Raw genomic sequence first — 11,262 nt, 5'->3', positions numbered from 1 at the left:
AAAATAACTTGATATGAAAACAGTATTTGTTTATTTTGGAAGATTTCTGACTTATGGCTTCAGATTTTACTTTGCTTAACCTTAAGGGATTACAGTCAAAATGAACAGTATTTCATATGTTCATGTTTAATTTAGTCTGTTAGGTAGGCAGTAACTGACCTGACCAGTAGAGGGCAGCAAATGATAATCTCCAGGATTAGTCATCTCATAGTTAAGATTAGTACTTCATTGGCCAGTTTCACAGACAAGGTTTGAGCCTAGTTCCAGACTAAAATGCATGTTTGAACTGTCTGAATTGAAAGCAACTTGTACAGTGCCATTATTTTGTCTCAAGATGCACACCACTAATGTGTTTTTATAAACATGCCTTAGGGAAAAAAAAACAAGGCCTAATCCTGGCTTAATCTATGCCTTGTCTGTGTAACTGGGCCTATATAAACTATTATACATATTATGTTATATATGCATTATAATTTATATATGTCATACATACAGCTCTGGAAAACTTTAACTTTAAATTCTGGATAATTTTATTCTATAAAGTACTGACAACGTTTCTTCCAAAACAAAAAAACAAAAAAAACAAAAAATCAGACCTCGAATAATGCGAAGAAAACATGTTTATATTCATTTTTAAACAAAACGATACTAATGCTTTAATTTCTGAAGAGTTCAAAAATCAATATTTGGTGGAATAACCCTGATTTTCAAACACAGTGTTCCTGGCTCACCACTCATGTCTCAAAAATTTAAGCAGCTCAGCTTTGTTTGATGGCTTGTGATCTTCCATTTTCCTCTAGAGCAAAATCAAAAGTTTTCAGTGGGGTTCAGGTCTGGAGATTGTGATGGCCATGACAGGGTCTTGATCTGGTTTCTTCCAGGATAACCTTGTGTATGGCTTGAGTCACACGTCCATCACAAACTCTTGTGATCAAGAGGAAGACGGAAGGTCACAGGCCATAAAAGAGAAAAGAAAAAAGCTGAGCTGCTTGAATTTTTGTGCCAGGAGTTGCATAGTCACCCAACAGCAATGTAACGGACTGGTAGAGAAGACGCATGAAAGCTGTGATTGGAAAATTTTGGTTTATGCACCAAATATTGATTTCTGAATTCTTTCAAAGTTAAGACAGTATTGTGTTGTTTAAAGATGAATATAAATGTGTTTTCTTTGCATTATTAGAGGCCTGAAAACATGGCTTTTTGTTTGTTTATTTTATTTTGACCAGTTGTCATTTACTGCAACTGAATGCTCTAAATTAAAATTATGAAATGCTGTCAGTAGTTTATAATAAAACAATTTGTTTTGTACTCAAACATGTATGTGTGTGTATATATATATATATATATATATATATATATATATATATATATATATATATATATATATATATATATATATATATGAGTAAATCGAGAGAAACTGCTAATTTTGCAATTTTTTTCCAGAGCTATCGAGATCTGTACATATTTTATATATATATATATATATATATATATATATATATATATATATATATATATATATATATATATATATATATATATATATATATTATATACATTAGTCCTACTGTGGCAGATTTAGACACGGACTACATCTTGGCGGCATTTTGACGGCAGCGGCACAGGGTGGCCGAGCAAAAAAAAACAACGACAACAAACAAACAAAAACCGCGAGGCCGGGTTTTTACCACTCAATTGCACATCACGTCAAATGACACCGCACTCGGAGAGTACGTCCTGAGAATTAGGCTACTCAGAAGTGAGGAGTAGGGGTTGGTTTACGTCACCTCAGGGCCTCTATGCTCAGGGCTTCCAGTGGGGAGAGCTGGAGTTGGAGCAGAAGTTCTAAATCAACACAAATTGAAATTATGGATAAAACAAGTTTTAAGCCAACAGGAGCCTAAATTAGGAAACTGGAAAGGGGAAACGTGCAAATAAAGGTATGTATACAGCTATCACTCATGGCGTTATGAGTAATATTATGCGTATAATAACATAGGCTAATATCACTTGTGTTATATGTTGCTTGCTATGCTATTACACATAGAGCAACAACATTTACTTTTCTGTCCAACTAGCTTACACCAGACAAAAAAAAAGATGTAATTTTTGAAACAAACGTAATGTCACCCACTTTATTTTAGTTTTTACTGTACAATAAGTATTTTTGCAGTTTTTTTATTTGCCTCAATTTGTAATAATTTGAATATATACATTTAATTTAAATGAAATAGCAACATTTTTTTGAAAAAGTGCCATGGTTTGGTGGAAGATTGCTGCCATCTACTGGAAAACAAACACTTTTAAAATTAAAATAACCTGAACAGCCACTAGATGGCAGCAGAGGATTATTCAATGGCTTATATACCATTCCCAAGGCGTTTGGCAATTATGTCACAACATATGTGTGTGTGTGTGTGTTTTCATTTGTTCCCCATCGTGGATGTGTGAAGAAAATATTTAATGTATATAAAATATATTACCAATTAATTCAATATCTAACCTTTAATTACCTAAAAAAAAGTAAGAATGCTGATGTTAAACCAAATCAAGTGCAAGAAGTAAGGCAAACCTGCATTTGTTTCTCAGAATACCAACATATTTAGAAAGGTTATTAATGCCCACATTATAGGATGCATTAATTACAGCTCATTACAGATCAAAGGCCTTTGCTGTCTTTAATCATGCAGTGGAATCCCACCCAGCTTCATAAGACCTACAGTGCTTGTGAATGCCTTGTGTGCACATGACCTTTTGGTAAGGAATAAGCTTCCATACTGAACACTCCATGTGGAGATTGGTGTGTCTGTCATGTTTGCTGTTAATACAGTGTGTGTGGTGTCATTCAGAGTTGAATGTGTGTCTGTAGCTTGTCTGACACTGGGTTCACCCATTACGGTAGTGGTTATGACCTCTGACTGCGCTGCAGGTGGTTTTACTTACGCTACGTTGGAGGCCGCTGAGCTGAAGTGCACGGTACCGTTGCGCTGAGTCAGGCCTGAGCCTCACTGCGTGTCCAGGGTGAGAGGACGGGTGGTCGCCTATCTTGGGGAGGTCGTCTGTCAGGGTGTGGCCTGGAACTATTAGAGGCATCTGTTTGTGTGACTGTTTTACAGTGTGGTTTTACATGTTGTGAATTCCCCTCTGTGTATCTCTGAGCCTGTGTGAGAACACTGTACACATGTTTGTTAGATGGAGTGACAAGGATGAAGAGAATCCATTTGAATGTAAAGGACAGTCAAACCAAATGTGTATATGAGTGTTACGAGCGTTTGTAATTAAAGGGATGAAATAAGGCGTTTCCTTGAGGGTCTTGTAAGCAGGATAAAAAGTAGTATATGCGTGGAGAATATGGGGGGTCTTTCTCAAACATCTCCTTAGCATCTGCTCTGGAGAGTCATTCCCTCATCCCACAACTCCAAGCCACAGACTTCTCCTTTTACCCTGCTATTTACCCTGCTTTGGGTTTCCTTCAATCATTCTCAACTAAAACGTATTCCCCTATTCCTCAGTTTCCCCTCCCATATGGCCTCCAGAATAGATTTTGAACACCCCTTTTGGTTGACGGCTCTTGCTGTATATACAGTATGTATGTCTTACACTCCCACAATGAAATTAATACCGTAGGAGGGGGAGTTTCTACTGGAAGTCCACCGCATGTCCTCAGAGATTCTGAATGTGGGTTTGTCTTACTTACTTGCATAAGTGCAGCAATAGATAATAATATAATCTTGTTTATCCCCATTTATTGTGCCCTATACCTACAAACAAATTGTAGTTTACTTGGCAGCTCTATAAAAGTTGAGAACATCCCAAAAAAAACACAATTTTGTCATAATTTTACTCACCCTCACGTCTCTCCAAACTCGTATGACTGAGCTACTTCTTCCACACAAAACAAAAAAGTAAAAAAATCGGTTGCTCGATGGCATTCAAACTTTAAAAAAGAACACAAAAGCTCTATAAACGTATAAAAGTTGCCCATTAAAGTGTGCTTTCTTATAAATATTTTGTGAGAAACAGACATTTTCAGTATATTCAGTATATAAATATCAAATATTCGCCTATCTCACCTCAGTGCGATTATGAGAGGAGTAGCGATGTCTGGTTCGTGAACAAACAAACAAATATTTTGAGTGAATGAATTATAGATGATTCATACTGATCCAATTCACAGTTAACACAACCATTAACAGCCCATTGAAGAGCACGATTATCGGTGTATTACGACACGAAGCTATCGTGTGAAACTGGAATAGGTATAGTATTTTTTGAAGTTGGAAAGTCTCAGTCCTCGTACAGCGATCATCAAAGACTAGTGTTGCACAGAAAATGCAGTCATACTGATTTGTAGAGGCTTTAATAAGTATTGGTTATCGAATTTTCATGTTATCTTTGGTTTATCTATACTAATATTTTCCCAATAGACACATAAGCATAACAGTTTCCTCATGAGGGCAGTGTTCTCTTTACAATGGTATTGCAGGAACCGTCTGAGACACATTCGGGATGTATGCCACTGAGTGAGATGATGAACACATTTGGGAACACATTTGAACAGATCTTGGAGGTTCAAAACAATCCTGTCAGGCTGTAGATTTTAATGGCACAATTGCAGAGGCTTCCTGGCGGTGCTGGGTCAAAGCCACCTAGCACTTCCTCATTGCCTCACTTTTGCAGTATGTTTTGTTAATGATTTAATGGTTTTAATTGGTTAATTTTCTCTAATTTTGCTCATTTTGAGTCTTTACCAGGTTAAGAATGTTATTAGTTTAAATGGGCTAACGTTTAATATGCAGTTTAGATGTTTACTAAATAAAAATAGGTTTTATTTAATCTATGATTTTTGTTGTTGTTGAATAAAACCCATTTCACTTAACAGGATGAATATAGGTTTAGTTCTAATATTATAATAATGATAATAATCATCTATTATTATTATTATTATTATTATATTTTAATGGAAATAAGAGGCTTCCTGGCAGTGCTGTGTCCAAGCCACCTAGCACTACCACTTACTCATTTGAATCTGAACTATAAGGATGCTATATATATATATATATATATATATATATATATATATATATATATATATATATATATATATATATATATATTGCACATATCATGGTACTATAATTACATTTTATGTAGCCTTTTTTTTGTAGTACCTTGTATCACCATTAACTGTAAATACAATGCATCATTCAGTACTATAGTATATTTGAACCTTTTTACCATTTAATTTTTTACCATCTGATACATTACTGTACCATAGTACTGCCACAGTATGTTTTTTTGCAAGGGTTCAGCTATGAGAATAACAATCTGTGTCATCATGATTAGTTGCATCAGCAATCAGTGCTCCACCAACATATAGAAAGTATAAAACAGTGTATCCAAAATAGCCGTACTTGATGGACAAATCCAGCTATTTTGTGGCTAGAAGACTGAAGTGAACAAAAGGCAGCGCTTCTTTAGAATAATACATGTCAGTCCTCTTCAGCCCACTGCTGCTTTGAAGGCAGCTGTGGACGGCCAGCACTGTACCACGGTGTGGGGAGCCTGTGTACGCTATACTACTATATAAAAGACTGTCGATTCAAAGGCAAAAAGCCTCAACTATTTAACAGCGAGTTGTGGGCTCTAATTATGGGAAACGCAGGCAGGAAAAAGTGGCTTGGGGTTTTTCTGTCCGTCTGTTTGTGAGGACGAGATGCTGTTTTTTAAAATATTTTCAGGGCTAAACATAGATGACTGTCATTATGGACAGTCTCCTAAGAATGTCTCAGATATACTGCATCCCTATTTCACAGGCTAATGCGTCGCTGTGGGGGCTGAAACTGGACTTTGGCATCCACATCCTCAGGAAGAGGTGGTAGAGTCATGTGAACCAGAGACAAAACAGCGCTCAGACCACCGGTCTTGATTAAAAGGCCTGCATTTGACGCAAGGTTAAGTAGAGCATTTATTCCTTACAGGCACATACAGGCTACTGTACATAAATTTACAGGGTCACGTTGTACTAATATACCATAATTGTTTGCGTTCAACTGGAACTGAGAGAGGCACTCTGTCCTATTTTACCCCCTTCAGCTTTTATCACTAGTGACATGGTTTTTAAGAAACATGTAAATACCATGATACTTGAATATGGTAATCATTCAGTACCATTGGTAACACTATTTGATACCATCAGTGTACCATGGTACACCACAGTATTTTTTGTTAGGTTGTTAGGTTGCCCTTGCACGAGTTGTTGGTGGAATTACCCGCTATCTAATTTCAGAAACACCCACAAGTTCAGCAGGATTTTTAAAAATGAGACCAAATGTATGTATGTGAAAGTACAGCAAGTGTGCATTAGAGATGTTTGAGGACTGGAGCGCTGAAAGCAGTCTTTGTGTGGGTGTGGAGCCCATCCTACACCCTCCCCGCAGCCGCGGTGCCCGGGTCCTGTGGTGGCGGATCACAGTTAATAACTGTGCGGTTGGCTGTCAAGAGCACTTAGCCTGATGCTGGGCAGGCAGGACCTATGAACAGAGCTTCCTCTGGCCGATTGAGACTGAGGGTGTGTGCGTGTGTGTGTGTATGTGTGTGAATGCATGCCCATGTGCTCCAGTATCATGTCCTTAAACCTGAGGAGAAAAAAAAACTTGCATGGGAAGGTGTTGTGATGGTTCACCTTTATTTGACATATCTTTTGAGATTAGGATGCTTTAATAGGCTTTTTAATGAGTCTTACTAAACTGTATGCCACCATTTTGCATTTTCTGCAGCAGGCTACATTGTCAGGTAACACTATTATACCAAGGTCTGGATAAATGATTTGGCTCAGTGAATACACTATGAATAGATGATTCAAATCAATGCTCCACACTGTTAAAAAATTAAAATAAAAAATTAAAATAAAATGCAATTTAAAATAAAATATAAATTTAAAATAAAATAAAATAAAAAATTAAAATAAAATGCAATTTAAAATAAAATATAAATTTAAAATAAAATAAAAATTTAAAATAAAATATAAATGTAAAATAAAATAAAATAAAAATGTAAAATAAAATTTAAAAATTAAATAAAAAAGTGTTTGTGATTTTATTGTAAAAATGCTATAGTAAAAGCGTGGTTTCTGTAAGTTACCTTACCATATACAGTGAAACATTATTAATGGTTTAACACACTATTTTATTATAAAATACTAAGTTAAAAAAAAAAACTGGCAAGATGCATTACATATAATCTCATTTAAAATAGTTTTGTTTTTTCATTTTTGTAATCAGTTATGTACATTTATGTTTAAATTATTTAGTGTCATAAGGTCACGCCATGTCGTAATTACCGCAGTCTCGAGATGACAACACACGATGTTCTATTCGGAACTGTTCACGTCCTCGGAATGGGAATTATGTGTTTCTATGACAACACTATCAATGCCTAAATGAATCTGCAGTTGTCAGGTGGTTCAAGAAGGAGCTTTCAGAAAATTTCCCATTTTACAAACTGTAATTACGAGCTTCACGATGACGAGAATGCTTTTTACAAGTTAAAATCTACTAGTGATTACAGCATGGTGTGAATGCACCTATTGTTACCTATTTCTGGTAATTAATTTCTTAGCTGCCACTTTTTTAGCTATCAGTTTAATTGGGTATTTTATACAGTGCAATTAGGCCTACTTATATTTTAGTTTTAACTTTAGTAATCAGAAAAAGTAGACTGCTGCAGAAAATGCTAAATGCTTTTCTTTTGCTTTTCTCTGCAGTGCGAATTGATACTTTGGCTGACATTTACAAGGACCTCTCGATGAGGAAAACCTGAGTCGAATGGCTTTTATTTTGTAGTCAAACAAAGCAAGCTATACACTGTCTGTTTGGGATTCAAAGTCCAGCTCATCCTCAAGCGTATAGATTAGATAAAGGCTCTTGAAGACAGGGATGCCCGGCATTCAGCTGTTTGCTCGGTCCCATACTTAATACCATCTGATCCTGATACAGATAACAAGGTGACTGCTTTCTATTGAAAAAAGCTAGACATTATCTGTACAATTGCTGAGATTTGGGAAGCACTTTGTCAGACACAACAATAACACAGTATATGTTGCTTTTGACAGAATTTTAAATATAGATGACTTGTAGATTACCAGAGTGAAAATGCTGTTTTAATGTGTGACTGCGCAAGTGTACGGAGTTCTCCATAGAGGACCAGCATTTCATGGGTCTAAGAAAAGTGTAATATTTTTGTTTCATCGATCATAGCTCATTGATCCCTTCCACACCTTTCCTCAGCCCCTTTTCCCAGATGGCTGCATTGGTTAAGGCTGCACAGGCTGTCAGTCAGCGTGCTCCAGGGCTCCTGTATCAGACTCCCTTGGGTGGAGGCTGGAAAAAGTTCCCTGCAGTCAGGCCAACAAATTAGATCCCAATCAGTTAGAAAGCCCCGAACACTGCTTCTAGCCAGACCCCCAAGCCTGCAAACACAAGCCACCTTGCAGCTCTGATTCCACCTAGAGCTGCACAAAGCAGAGACAGCTTTGGCCTTGTCCCTGACAAGACCCCTGAGCTCACCACCATTCCCTTCTCCTCTCCCCATACACTCTTCCTGAGAGAAACCAGGTGCTACAGAGGCTGAAATAGTGTTGGCTGTTCTTCTCCTTTCACCCCTGGAACTGGTACGCCATTTCCCACTACTTGGATCATTCGCACTATCACCTTTCCACTTGCTTTTTCAATTTCTTGCTTTCCAGTTCAAGTCACATCAGAGATGTCAAAATTGCACTGTGCAAATTATAATGTGGAAAATGTCCAGCTCGGTTTATCGAATAGGCAATTTTTCATGACATCTCCAGGTTATGAGGACATGATTATTTGTCTGTTGTGTAGCCAGCTTAAAAAAAGGCATATGGATATATTTTGCAACTAGAAGTCAAATACAATAGTAATACATTTTATATTTGTCCAAACTAGCTCTGGATTGTTTTCTGCTAACGTTAACCCCAATAATTGAACATTTAAATGTAGACTTTTTTCAGAACATAATGACTCGAGTTGTTGTGTAAGTTATTTATGAACTGTATGTGGCCACATTGAGTGTAACTGAACAATATAGTGCAGTTAATTATAAATTTGGCAGTTATTTGAACCAAACATTTGTGTAACCAGATTTTTCAGACTATATGCCATATTGGTAATTGATAACATTTCAGTTAGAAAGGACAAATCTATCACCAGATGTGTGAGAGTTATCAAATGAAGAAGGTAAATTGTCAGATATGGTTAGCAAAAAGCTTGTAGTTGCATGACACAGGCCAAAAACTGGAGCCAGGTTCATGCTCATTACTGTTCCTCATTGCCACTCCAAGATTATATTTGTCATTTGCTGGAATATAACCAATCTTTGACACTTCCAAAGCTTAATTCTGCATGTCTTGCACAAGAAACCATTTAATTTTGCTTTAACAATGTCTTACTTGTGTTACAAAATGTACAATCCAAACTATTATTCAGTGCCATCACTCATTTAATTCATTTTATTAGATATATTGTGCTGAACCGAAATCAAGCTGTTTGCATAACCATTAATGTACTTGCTGTTGGACCCCACCCTTCATCTGAGAGTCTTTATCCTCTAAATAGCTTGAAGGCTATTAAGTTAATTAATGGCACATGGAGAATGAGGATCACCCAGAATCTCAGTCTCATGCAGTTTTTATCCCATTGTCTTGTTTCTTTGCTATTCCTCCTTTCGTCAGTTTCTCACTGCCAGACCAGGCCGGTACCCCAAATCCCCCTGTTCCCAAACCAAGCAAATCCAATGGTCATGTATTACTCATTCAAAGATTCCATTCCTTTTAAATATGGCTGTGGCCCCTCCTTCGCTCTTCTTGCTGCTCAATCCTGCCAACATCTTTTGCTCTAATGAACTGTGGGTATGCTGTCATTGTCCAAGAGCTAAAAAAAAAGTGTTGGGAGCGAAATGAACATGGGTTGAGCCAATACATAGCAAGAGGGCACTTCATGGGAAGGAAGATTATCTCACGTGGTCATTGAGATGGAGTACCGAAGAAGAGGAAAGTGTCAAGAATGTGAAAGGCTTGGCAGGCAGGGGGGGGGGGGGGTCTAACATCGGGGGGAGGGCGCTAAAGTGATCTGGTTTGCGCTCTGATGAATATATCTGTATGTGATTATTTTGACAGCAGTTATAAACCCATAAGGCCTGGCCCCAGTTCCTGCTCTTGTTGATTTAAACCACTGAGCCCCATAAATAATGGCTGATTAAGTGGCTACGCCAGCTCTCTTAGCCCAATTTACCGCTGCTTGGGTCTGAGCTCTGTGGCCCTAAATGTGTTCTGCATTAGTATTACTGAAGAGGACTGAGAATGCAGGGCGACTGGTCCCATGAGCCGGAGGAAGCCCTCAATGAAAGAGGATTTAATAGATTTAAACATCTTTTGATAAGTATTTGAACAGGCTTTAACTGTGCCTGGATTCAAAGGAAATTTGGCAGAGATATTATGTTGTGAGCAGTCATAAATATGTCACTCTAAGTAAACTCATTACAGAAGTCTTATAGTTTATAGATGCAAATGCATGTACATTCACTCTAACTGCTCTGTTTATGTCTTTTTTAAACTGTGCATCAACAACTCAGATGCCATTAGTGACGTACAGTAGTAGCCATTGTTGTTGGAGGAAACTCTTTCATCATAGTGATGCAAGATATATAATTAAAAAAATATATATATAGATATCTTTTTTTTTTTTTTTTTTGGTCACACTTTAAATTATGGTCCAATTCTCACCATTCACTATGACTTTTGCCTCAATAAACTTCTAATTACAGCTTGTTAATAGTTAGTAAGGTAGTTGTTAAGTTTACGTTTGGGGCAGGATTAAGGGATGTAGAATATTATCATGGAGAATAAGGCATTAAAATGTGCTTTATAAGTACTAATAAACAGCCAATATCCTAGTAATATGCATGCTAATGAGCAACTAGTTAATAGTGAGAATTAGACCTTAAACTAATGTATTACCATTGATTTTTACATTTAGATTACCTTTGCTTTCACATAATGCTCACTTAAAGTTAATCTTTAAAACACTATGATTGAATAACACTGTTAAATAATCTTTGGAAAATGTCAAAATGAATATCCATTTTTCTTACTGTATACATTATAATGTAATGATGCATAAATTCACTTTTAGAATGTAAAAGAGATGATTTTTAAAAGATTGATTTTAGTATAGTGATTTA

Source organism: Chanodichthys erythropterus, chromosome 14 (genome assembly GCF_024489055.1).
Source record: "Chanodichthys erythropterus isolate Z2021 chromosome 14, ASM2448905v1, whole genome shotgun sequence".
Classification (NCBI taxonomy): domain Eukaryota; kingdom Metazoa; phylum Chordata; class Actinopteri; order Cypriniformes; family Xenocyprididae; genus Chanodichthys; species Chanodichthys erythropterus.
Note: the sequence above shows the minus strand (reverse complement) of the source record.